The sequence below is a fragment of the Nanorana parkeri genome, unplaced genomic scaffold (assembly GCF_000935625.1).
Source record: "Nanorana parkeri isolate BGI_ZX_2015 unplaced genomic scaffold, ASM93562v1 scaffold46, whole genome shotgun sequence".
Classification (NCBI taxonomy): Eukaryota; Metazoa; Chordata; class Amphibia; order Anura; family Dicroglossidae; genus Nanorana; species Nanorana parkeri.
This window is the reverse complement of record NW_017306314.1, coordinates 2,320,151-2,330,044: the sequence shown is the minus strand read 5'-3', so window position 1 is coordinate 2,330,044 and position 9,894 is coordinate 2,320,151. Positions and strand designations below refer to the sequence as shown.

The 9,894-nt window shown below is 39.8% G+C and overlaps 1 long non-coding RNA gene across 1 annotated transcript in view; it reads right to left on the bottom strand.

Annotated features, from left to right (window-relative positions):
• LOC108801175 overlaps positions 1–1,606 on the bottom strand; it is a 56,715-nt gene extending 55,109 nt beyond the window's left edge. Inside the window, exon 1 of the long non-coding RNA XR_001942138.1 lies at positions 1,502–1,606. This is a non-coding gene — a long non-coding RNA (uncharacterized LOC108801175). The remainder of the gene's footprint in view (positions 1–1,501) is intronic.
• Between the last annotated feature and the right edge of the window lie 8,288 nt (positions 1,607–9,894).

Sequence of the window (9,894 nt, the reverse complement as noted above, 5' to 3'; positions counted from 1 at the left end):
TTTTTTTTTTTTTACTCCCCCCGTCGTTGATGGTCAGTTGCACTTTAAAACCACTCCCCCCCCAAAAAACAAAAAAAACAAAGCAAACCCCACAACATTGGTGGCCAGTGGCACTTTAAAATCCTCACCTTGAGGGCTGGTCCACACCAGAAACAGTGCATTCCAGAGTGGTCAGCCTCTGGAACACACTGTATCACAACCCGGCTGGCTCCCTGCTTTCAGACGCGGGAGGGGGCGTGGTGGTGCATTGAAGTCAATGGCACAGCAGCCATGCCCTCAGCCCACAGTGCGATCGACAGCACCCGAACGCGTGGCACATTGTAACGAGTCCCGGCGGGGAAGTGTCACTCCGAACGGCCCCTTTGCGCGGACGGCCGCTCTGCGTTCCACGGTGGAACGCGGGGGCCGCTCGACTTCCTGATTGTGAGGCGAGCGGCTTGCATTCCACGGTGGAACGCGGAAGCCGCTCGTTCCAGCCGACGGCTCCTCCTGCAAATTAGTCCCTGCATTCCAGTCCAGTGTGATCTGCAAAAAGGCTGCAAGAACGATTTTTGCAGATCGCATTGGACCGCAACACAGGCACTGACTTTAATGCACCACCACGCCCCCTCCCGCCACTGAAAGCAGGGAGCTGGCCGGTTTGTGATACAGTGTGTTCGAGAGGCTGACCGCCCTGGAACGCACAGTTTGTGGTTTGAACCGGCCCTGAATGAAGACTTTTTCTGCGGCAGCATCTCTTAATCGCCTGCTGCAATCAACCTTCCACACCTTTCTCTGTTCTGAGAGGAAAAGAAGGGCATATCTCTTCACTGGGGACACGGGCAGAAATAGAACCTGACAGAGGTTACAACCCTTCCCCGCACTTTAAGGATAGTTTATATTGCTTTCTGTGCATGAATGTGGAAATGACTCTTACTTTCAGCTTTTTCTGTGATACCAGTCATATAGGCAGGCAGTAATAAATAAATTCCCAAATAAGGACACAACGGAAATAAAATGTTGACAGGTTCTAACGCTTTCCCACTCTATTCAAAACTAATAGAAAATGTGGATGGGTTTTTGTGATTATACTAGTTATACCTTTAGGAGTTTCCGACTTTTAGAGGGGGGGAAAACTTCAGCTGTTCTGTCTTTTTGATATATATATTACTTCATTCTATACCAATATGTTGTCTTAATATCAATAATAATTGTCATAAAATCAGTGAAATGCTAAACAGACTCTAGATACTCAGGGTTACAATCTGCATGGGAAAATGTACTATTAAACACTTGTAAATAAATTGGTTTTGCATATTACTTATAAATGCAAAATCTGCATTTATTTTTATATTCAGGTCCTTTTATAAGCTATGCAGTGCAATGCAATAATATTAAAGGTAGCTCCATTGAACTGGCCATATTATATCATTTAAACTAAGTGATTTACCTCTTCTTGCCAATTCTATTTACAATCAAACTTTCATAAAATGAAACATAAGAGACAGACCAATATTCTTACCGCTTCAAATTCCTTTCTTGCTGTTTCATCTAAAGCTGACGTTCCATTGTTACCACTGATGGGAATTTGAAGCAGTCACTTTTTCCAGCATTACAGGTCAGAAGGAAGTCTAGAAAACAGAAAGACAGGATTTCAAATTTGTTGTATATCATTTATTTTGTGTGCAATATGTACACAAATAACAAAACACCGAATTCCAGACAGACAGCTGGATATACAATGAAAGTATACTAAAGTGTATGTAAAACAAAATATTATATATGTATTTTTCAATGCAACTAGTATAAGTACATGAATTCGACTTTATGTCAGCCTTTTGTAATCTCCTATACAACAGGACACTGGGCTAGGGAGGAGATGCACTAGGAGCCAACCAGGTGTGCTGCAGTGTATATGAGCTGTTAATCAGCATTCTGATAAGAGAGATGACTCATTAGTGAGCAGCTGCTCCTTCACTGTTCAATAATAAGCAAAGAGCAGGGAGGCGACAAGGCTACAGTGCTTAACTGTAGTAGAGAAAAGTCAGGCCACTATCCCAAGTCTTCTGTTTAGTCGGGCTGTGTACATCTTAGGACTGGATGGACAGGAATACAAATCATTTTGCAGGTAAAACATATCATATATAACAACCAACCTCCTGCTACAGCCAAATATTTAACATTTTGACTCATCAGTCCAGAGCACCTGTTGCCATTTTTCTGCAACCCAGTTCCTATGCTTCTGTGCACAGTTGAATCGCTTAGCCTTGTTTCCATGTTGGAGGTATGGCTTTTTGGCTGCAAGGCCGCAGAAAAATGACAGCAGGTGCTCCGGACTGATGAGTCAAAATGTTAAATATTTGGCTGTAGCAGGAGGCAGTTTGTTTGTCAAAGAGCTGGAGAGCAGTACAATAATTAGTGTCTGCAGCAACATTGAAGCATGGCGGAGGTTCCTTGCAAGTCTGGGGCTGCATTTCTGCAAATGGAGTTGGAGATTTGGTCAGGATCAATGGTGTCCTCAATGCTGACAAATACAAGCAGATACTTATCCATTATGCCATACCATCAGGGAGGCGTGAGATTGGTTACAAATGTATTCTGCAGCAGAACAACGTCCCCAAACACACATTAAGAAGTATCTTCAGCTTAAAGAAGAACAAGGGGTCCTGGAATTGATGGTTTGACCCCCACAGAGCCCAGATCTCAACATCATTGATTCTGTCTGGGATTAGATGAAGAGACAGAAGGATTTGAGGCAGCCTACATCCACAGAAGATATGTGGTTACTTCTCCATGATGACCAAATATTGATTTGATTTGGATTTCTCTTCTGTTCATTTACTTCCCATTTTATTAATTGATTAAAAATAAACTATTAGCACTTTTATTTCTGAAAGTATTCTTACTAACAGCTGCTCTTGAACATTTAATGAATTCTGCTGTTTTGCTGATACTCGCTCCATGGCTCCGTGCCAATAATCATCCCACGTCAAATCGCGCTGTTTACCCATATATTCAGAAAGAAATCACTTCTACTGTCGTGGTAAACAACCTGCTTCCCTATTTATAATGGTCTGGTCCTCTAGCAACTTCAGCGCAAAATGATAGCTAATTATAGCTACTTTGCCCACAAACGTCAGGTGGTCATAATAATCTGGCCACTCAGTGTATATCATATACATCACTATCATATATATGTATTTCAACCATACATGTATCTTTTTTATGAAGTTAAGCTTTAAAGATTAGAGATTGCAGAGGGATTACTAATAGCTGTGTTTATGTTTTTTCCATAATGGAAATGTAAAGGCATTCTAATTCCATGGAAAGAAAAATGCATAAACTGTTATTTAAACAATTCTTAAAAAAATGTTTGCCTACTTTTTCCACTTACTTTAGGTACATCTACTTACAGACATTACCATCCTCAAAATCATGGCTGTTAATTCAACATAGATCTATTAGCACATAAATTTCTGTTGATCATTTGCCTTTGTACTTTGAGAAGCAATTCACTTGTACTGACGCCTTGTACTTTATGCAAGAAAATAAATTTACATTACATTAATTACTATATTCTCATGTAATTAAACGAGAGACAACAAACATAGCAAAGTAATCATCTATCCACAACTCTTTGGAGGACATTATATTATCTTTACTGTTTCTCACCATTTTAATGTTGTGTTTAATGTTCTCTAGATGTATATCTGTTAAGTCCTGGTTTTAACTCACAAGATGTCCCCGCAAAGGCTCTGGTTTTTCACCCACTCTGCCCAATGTATGGTCATATTACATGACAGCATTGCACTTCCAGCTGGTTCCCCTTTTTCTGTTTTCTACATGTAGAGAAGGAACCTAGAAGCAGTATTGCTTGGTTCCCAATATCGCAGTCAGGCCAGATCTGTATCTTGTGGTATACTTTATACATTTGTTTGGCAGGGTTTTTTGAAAATATTTTCTTTTATAATACTTACAATAATTTGTGGTTGCTAAGAACATCTATGTCTGGGTCATTGCTGTAATATTGTACTCTCTTGTATCATCCATATTTCACGGTCATTAGGGGAGAATTCAACAGAACTACAACCTCCTATCCCTTACAGCCAAGGAAGGTGCCATCTTAGCCTGTATTTGGATTGCATTGGTCATGGTGTTGCACATGTGATCAGCAATGGCACCAGCCATTTGAGGGCTTGAATGTTCAGTTGAGAGCAGAAATAAGCACACTGGCAGCCTTGACAGTTGGCATGCCCTAAAAGTAACTGGTTTGGGTGACATTAAATTGGTGGGTAAAGTTCTTCCTTAGTACTGCATCACAGTGCTGGAACCATGGATTTAACTAGGATATGTGTTAGGGTATCTTAACTCCAGGTCTAATGAGTTGATGATAGGTTAATTGGTCCCAAACTACATGACCTAGGTCTACACATTTGTTATGGATTAACAGTCTGCACTAAAATATCTGAATGACTGTAACCCATCAAAGAGATGTGTATCTCTTCATGGTCATACATTTTGGATTATAAATGCATCTATTACAAATAACCCTGAATTTAATGTGCATTAAGTACAGATAATTTGCTTAATCCACCATATCAAACCAATTTCCAAGTAAATTGAAACATTGTTTTGCAACATGACAAGCACAATGTTTAAATTATTAAGTATGTGTAAATGATGGAACATGATAACATTTTAATCAATTATTGATACTGTGTAAATGTTGGTGCATGACAACTTTTTTAAAAAATTATGAATATTGGATAAATATTTCCACACTGAAATATTCTACTATAAATGTTTTATGTATGATGTCTTATACTACAGAAGAGGATACTGTCAAATAAACAAACCATTTCTGACCCGGCAGAGTAAGTTCTGGCACAAGAGCCAAATAATTTTTATGCACATTTCAGCTCAACTTTAAAATTCACTAAAACAAAGTGCCAATTTGTTTAGTTGTAACAAAGTGGAAGTGCAGAGGCAGAAGTTGAAGAAATGTGTATCTGTGCATCTGCAGAGAATGAGTAATTGTGCATCGATGCAGTGGGTATGTTGGTGCAGTAGTGGAGAGTGCACATCAGTATGGTGGCGGCAAGTGTGGTCATGCGCATCGGTGCACATTTTCTATTTCTGCACTATGAAGAATGCCAATGACACTACTTCTTGCCAATGCTTGTAAATACTTTTAAACCAGTGTACCTTTGGTTATGAACCTAGCTGTATTTGCTCTTATGACCTTTATGTTTCTGCTCCGTGTTCTCATTATGCTTTTGAGTCACTTTGTATTTGTTCAAGTTTTCCTGCATTATATGTCTACGCTCTCTCCTCACCTGTGCCTAGTTTGAGCAATCTCTTACATGACTGCAGATTCTTGGGACAGTGTGTCACTTCCTGTGTATCCTTGCCTACAGCCTTTCCTTTGTGTTTGTTTATCCTGTGATCATACTATTGTGTTCGAGCCTAGATCATATAATCCTATTTCCCCTTCCTGCACTGTATATCTTTCTTCTGTGTACCCTGTTTGTCTCATTTCTTCTTGACCTGAAATATACAGTCTATGGATTATGCTTCTGTCTGTTGATTCCCTATCTCTTTATGATTCGGCCCCCTGATTCAGCTTTCTTTTCACTCTTTATCTATTCCTACGACTGTATCTGTACCAACTTCAGTTTGCTCATGCTTAGATAGCTTCTTTGATCCTGCTTCCTATCTTGTGTATCTGACCTTTTATTTTAGACTGAATATCTGTTCTGACGTATCACTCATGTGTCTTTTGCTCTTGTTTATAAGTTTCAGTTTGTGTGCCTACTCTACCTTCTTTTCATTCTTTCCTTGAGTCTGTAGTTCTGTTTCCATCTGCCATACAGTTTTTGACACCTGCACTTATCTCGTCTCTTTTTGGGACCATGCTTTTTGATGCTAACTTCTGAATCTGTTCTCTCACTATGCACTAAATGTCATTTACCATAAGCTCCTAAAATTCTTTGAAATAAAAGTCATAGTCCTTCTGCTAGTGACACTATGTAATGTGAGGTTGACAAAAGATAAAGTTTGGATGGCATGAGTAAAACACAAAGTGGATTAATCTTGCAAAATAAAAAAGGGTCCCTGTGTATAATGATTTAGAAAACAAAGACTGTAAGTTGTAATTTCCTACCTCTTATACTAAAAAATGATAGCACAGATGCTTCTGGTATAACAATTTTAAATGTGTTAGTCTCAGATTGACTTGGTGCAATGACATTTATTATAAGACATATAGTAATTCCTTCCTTTTGTAAGTAACCTACCCTCCTCAAACAACATAGCTAAAAGATAAATTAAACCAGATTGCAACATAGCAACACACATTAAGATTGTCATCCACCACTCTTAGCCTTTAAAACACCAACTTGCTGAAGAACATCAAGAATGTGCTGCTTGAGTGGGAGGTAGCCATGCTTCCACAGATTGATTCAATTCCTTGTAGAGGAAGTTCTTTGGAGCAATGGTTCTAAAAGGCCCTATGTCTGGAACAAAGGCCATATGTCTGTCCTCCAACTGCAGTGTAGAGCACAGTGCATCAATCAAAAAATGAAGGACTCCTTGTAGAGTTGGGTCATATGGAACTTTCTGAAATACAGGCTCTTCAGGGGAAGGCTGTGAAGGCTCTAAATCTGAAACAAAGATGATAATAAGGGCCTTTTGTCTATTAGGGTCAGAATTAAGTTATGTTATGGAAGTAGCGAGAGAACACTTAGACCCATGCAAGTAGATTGCTGCATTAATTGTGAACAAACCAATAAAAAATCTGAAGTGGATATTTAGGTCTTCTGGGATTTACATTATTAAGCTGCATAAGACTACAATGAATCCCCTTCTACAGATTCTGAGAAATTGTTCCCGTTAACAATGCAGTGGGAATGTTATGTTGCACCACATAGCAGAGAACAACTAGGCCATAGTGTATTCACAAACCCAGGCAGCTAATGCTGATGAGGGTTGAAGGTGGCTATTGGTGAGAAAGTTGCTGAAGAAAGGCAGTGAAACAAGTCAAAGATGGAATGATCCATGAAGTACTGTAGAAGCAGGAGCAGCAGCTGGAAGATGTTTCCTCTAGGGTTGAATGATGGAAGAAAGAACGTGAAGCATGCGCACAACATTCCACCTAGCAGATGATGTCAGAGCACAGATGCCTTCACTGTCAGCACCAGGAATCTTTTTTTAAAATGGCACCAAACAGTACCAGCTGTGATGTAGTTCTCAGTGCTTCAGCCTGGCTGGCCTTACTCAATACTTGGGTTCTCAGAGACTGGGACATATCAGAGGCTGTGTCATGGCTCTGGACCTGGAGAGTGCTCTACAGCTAAGTACCATAGTACACAAATGCCTGAGCTAGTTGCACAATGCATAAAAATCACATCCAGGCATAGTCTGCACATCTTACAGTGCATCAAAGTTTAGATATCAGCTTGTATTGCCAATTTGGTTCAGGCTGGACAGCCTTACTCCCAAAGTAGTCTTCAGAGACTGGGTCACACCAAAGGCTGTTCTACAGCTCTGGACCTGGAGAGCATTCTGTGGCAAACTAACACAGTACACAAAGGTCTGGAAAGTGCCCCAGAGCAGAACCCAATGTCTGAAGGTCACATTTTAGACAGGCCCTGCCATCTTTGGTCTAGCACAGTCTAGGTATGGCCTCCAAGACTATTGCTGAGAATACACCAATTTGAAAAGTAAATGAGGACATTGTAAGTAAGAGTTTATTCAGCAGAGTTGACAAAAACATCCAGCCTCCTAGGACACAAACAAACAGCTGCGGTTTCTACAAATTACTGCATTCCTGTGTCCCTCAATGGACAATAAAGAAACAACAATAAAAACCTCAGCAAAGTTCTAACCCTTTCCTATGTAAAACAATGTCTGAAGTTCCAATTTAAAGCTGAACTCCAGGGCCAAGCATCTCTTCCACCAAACTTCCTCACCCCGTGTAGAGCAATTACAAAAATACTTTTTAAATATATAACTTCTGTGACTAGGAAACCTACATTTTATCTTCATTGACCTTACTACACGTCCGACTAATTTTCAGTGATCTCTGACCTCCAGAAATAAGGTTCGGTATGAAGCTCTTTATCATATTTCACACATGTGTGTGTGTGTCCCAAGAGCTCTTTATAATTATAGGCAGGGAGGAACAGTGCTAGTCTACTGATGTGACATTAGCATAAGCTGGCCCTCATAGTGAAATGGAAGTGACAGACCAGGGTCATGACATGATTTTAATTATGTAATACAACACATTTGGTCTATAAGTAATGTTCTGAAAAAATGCATACATGCGTAAATGCTGACATACAAAACAAATGTATGATTATGTGTGAACAAACCCACGTTTGCCAATATTAAGTTCAATTAGACATGTTTCTGCAAGTATCGTTATTAGAATCTCTGAATGACAGAAACGACGAATGAAAACTAATCCGAATTTCCGATAACAAAAATTTTGAGACGAAATTGCGGAGGGTGTCCCCAATACTATTCATATGACACCTCGGCTCACATACCCAGATGGCATTCGGGAGCTCATGAATAGCATTCGGGAGCTCCCGAATGCTATTGTGTTCAATGACAGCTGAGAATGTCAAATGGGCGTAACGAGCCCTGTGACGCCACGGCTTGCTCCGCCCATCTGTTTACATTCTGGCCAGAGATGTCATTTTGCGGTGAGTCTTCGCCAGGTTCGGACAGGTTGGCGTGCGGCAGGACTTTTTTTTATTTCAGTGAGAGTCGGCGTGCATCCTGATAGACACTCGATTGCCCCCCCCCCTTCATGGGTCTGGTATGCATTTTCTGGAGGACCCCATGTTTTTTTTCCCCATTTTTTGGGGTGGGGTTCCCCCTTAAAATTCCCACCAGACCTAAAGGACCTGTTATGGCTTTTGAGGGGAACCCCATGCACTTTTTTTATTTTTAACTTGGGAGGATCTATCCTAACATTCCTACCAGGCATAAAGAGTCTGGTATCAATTGAGGGGGAAACCTCACGCTTTTTTTTTCTCTTCTGCCAAAAAAAAATTCCTATGTCTAATGTCACTTTGCTGCAATGAACATTCGTCCGGGACGACCATTCGTACATACTACCGCTAACGAATTTCGTCTGAATCCCGAAACAAATTGACTTTTGCCGGTGCACATGTCTAATTTCAAAACTTTATTTTACATGTATAACTCATAAATAACCCAGTGGGTTCAGTTTTTGTGAAACCAACAGAGCTTTATCTATAAGAACATGAGGTCCACATTAAATAGAAGTGCATATAATGGCTTCTAAGGTTTCTTTTATTTTTACTGAGATCTTATCATATTACTAGTAATCACATGTGTCTGTGATTTTCGGTGTTGGTGTGCTGTCTAACATGGAACCTCAGAATTGTTACATATCATACAGTTATAAAGATGTCTGATTTTGGAAGTGACAGAATATGAAAGCACAGTTTCACTTGCACTACATTAAAAAAAGATATGACTTGCAGGCCTAGTATGAATTTCTACAATTCTATAAGGACATGGGGAATATGGTAAAAGGCTTTCGGGTCAAGTAGCAAATGGTGTAATTGCTTTATGTTGAATGAAATTTGAAGATCCAATTATGGCAATTGTGAAAAAATAAACAAATGTTAAAATTAAGAAAATGATGTTGGTCTTGCTTGGGCTATGGGAATTAGGCTTGTTGTTGTATTTGTATATTCAACCTGGTAACATATTTATTGGTAAGTTTTGTTCTATATTTTGATGTTGTCATTCATCTTTTTTTTCTTCTTATCCTGTATTGCAACTTCCCTTTTCCCCTTGACTGATTATCCATCGGGTTCCTCCTACACATTTTTAGTTCTTTCTAATCTCTTACCGTTGGCACGCCTTCCTCTC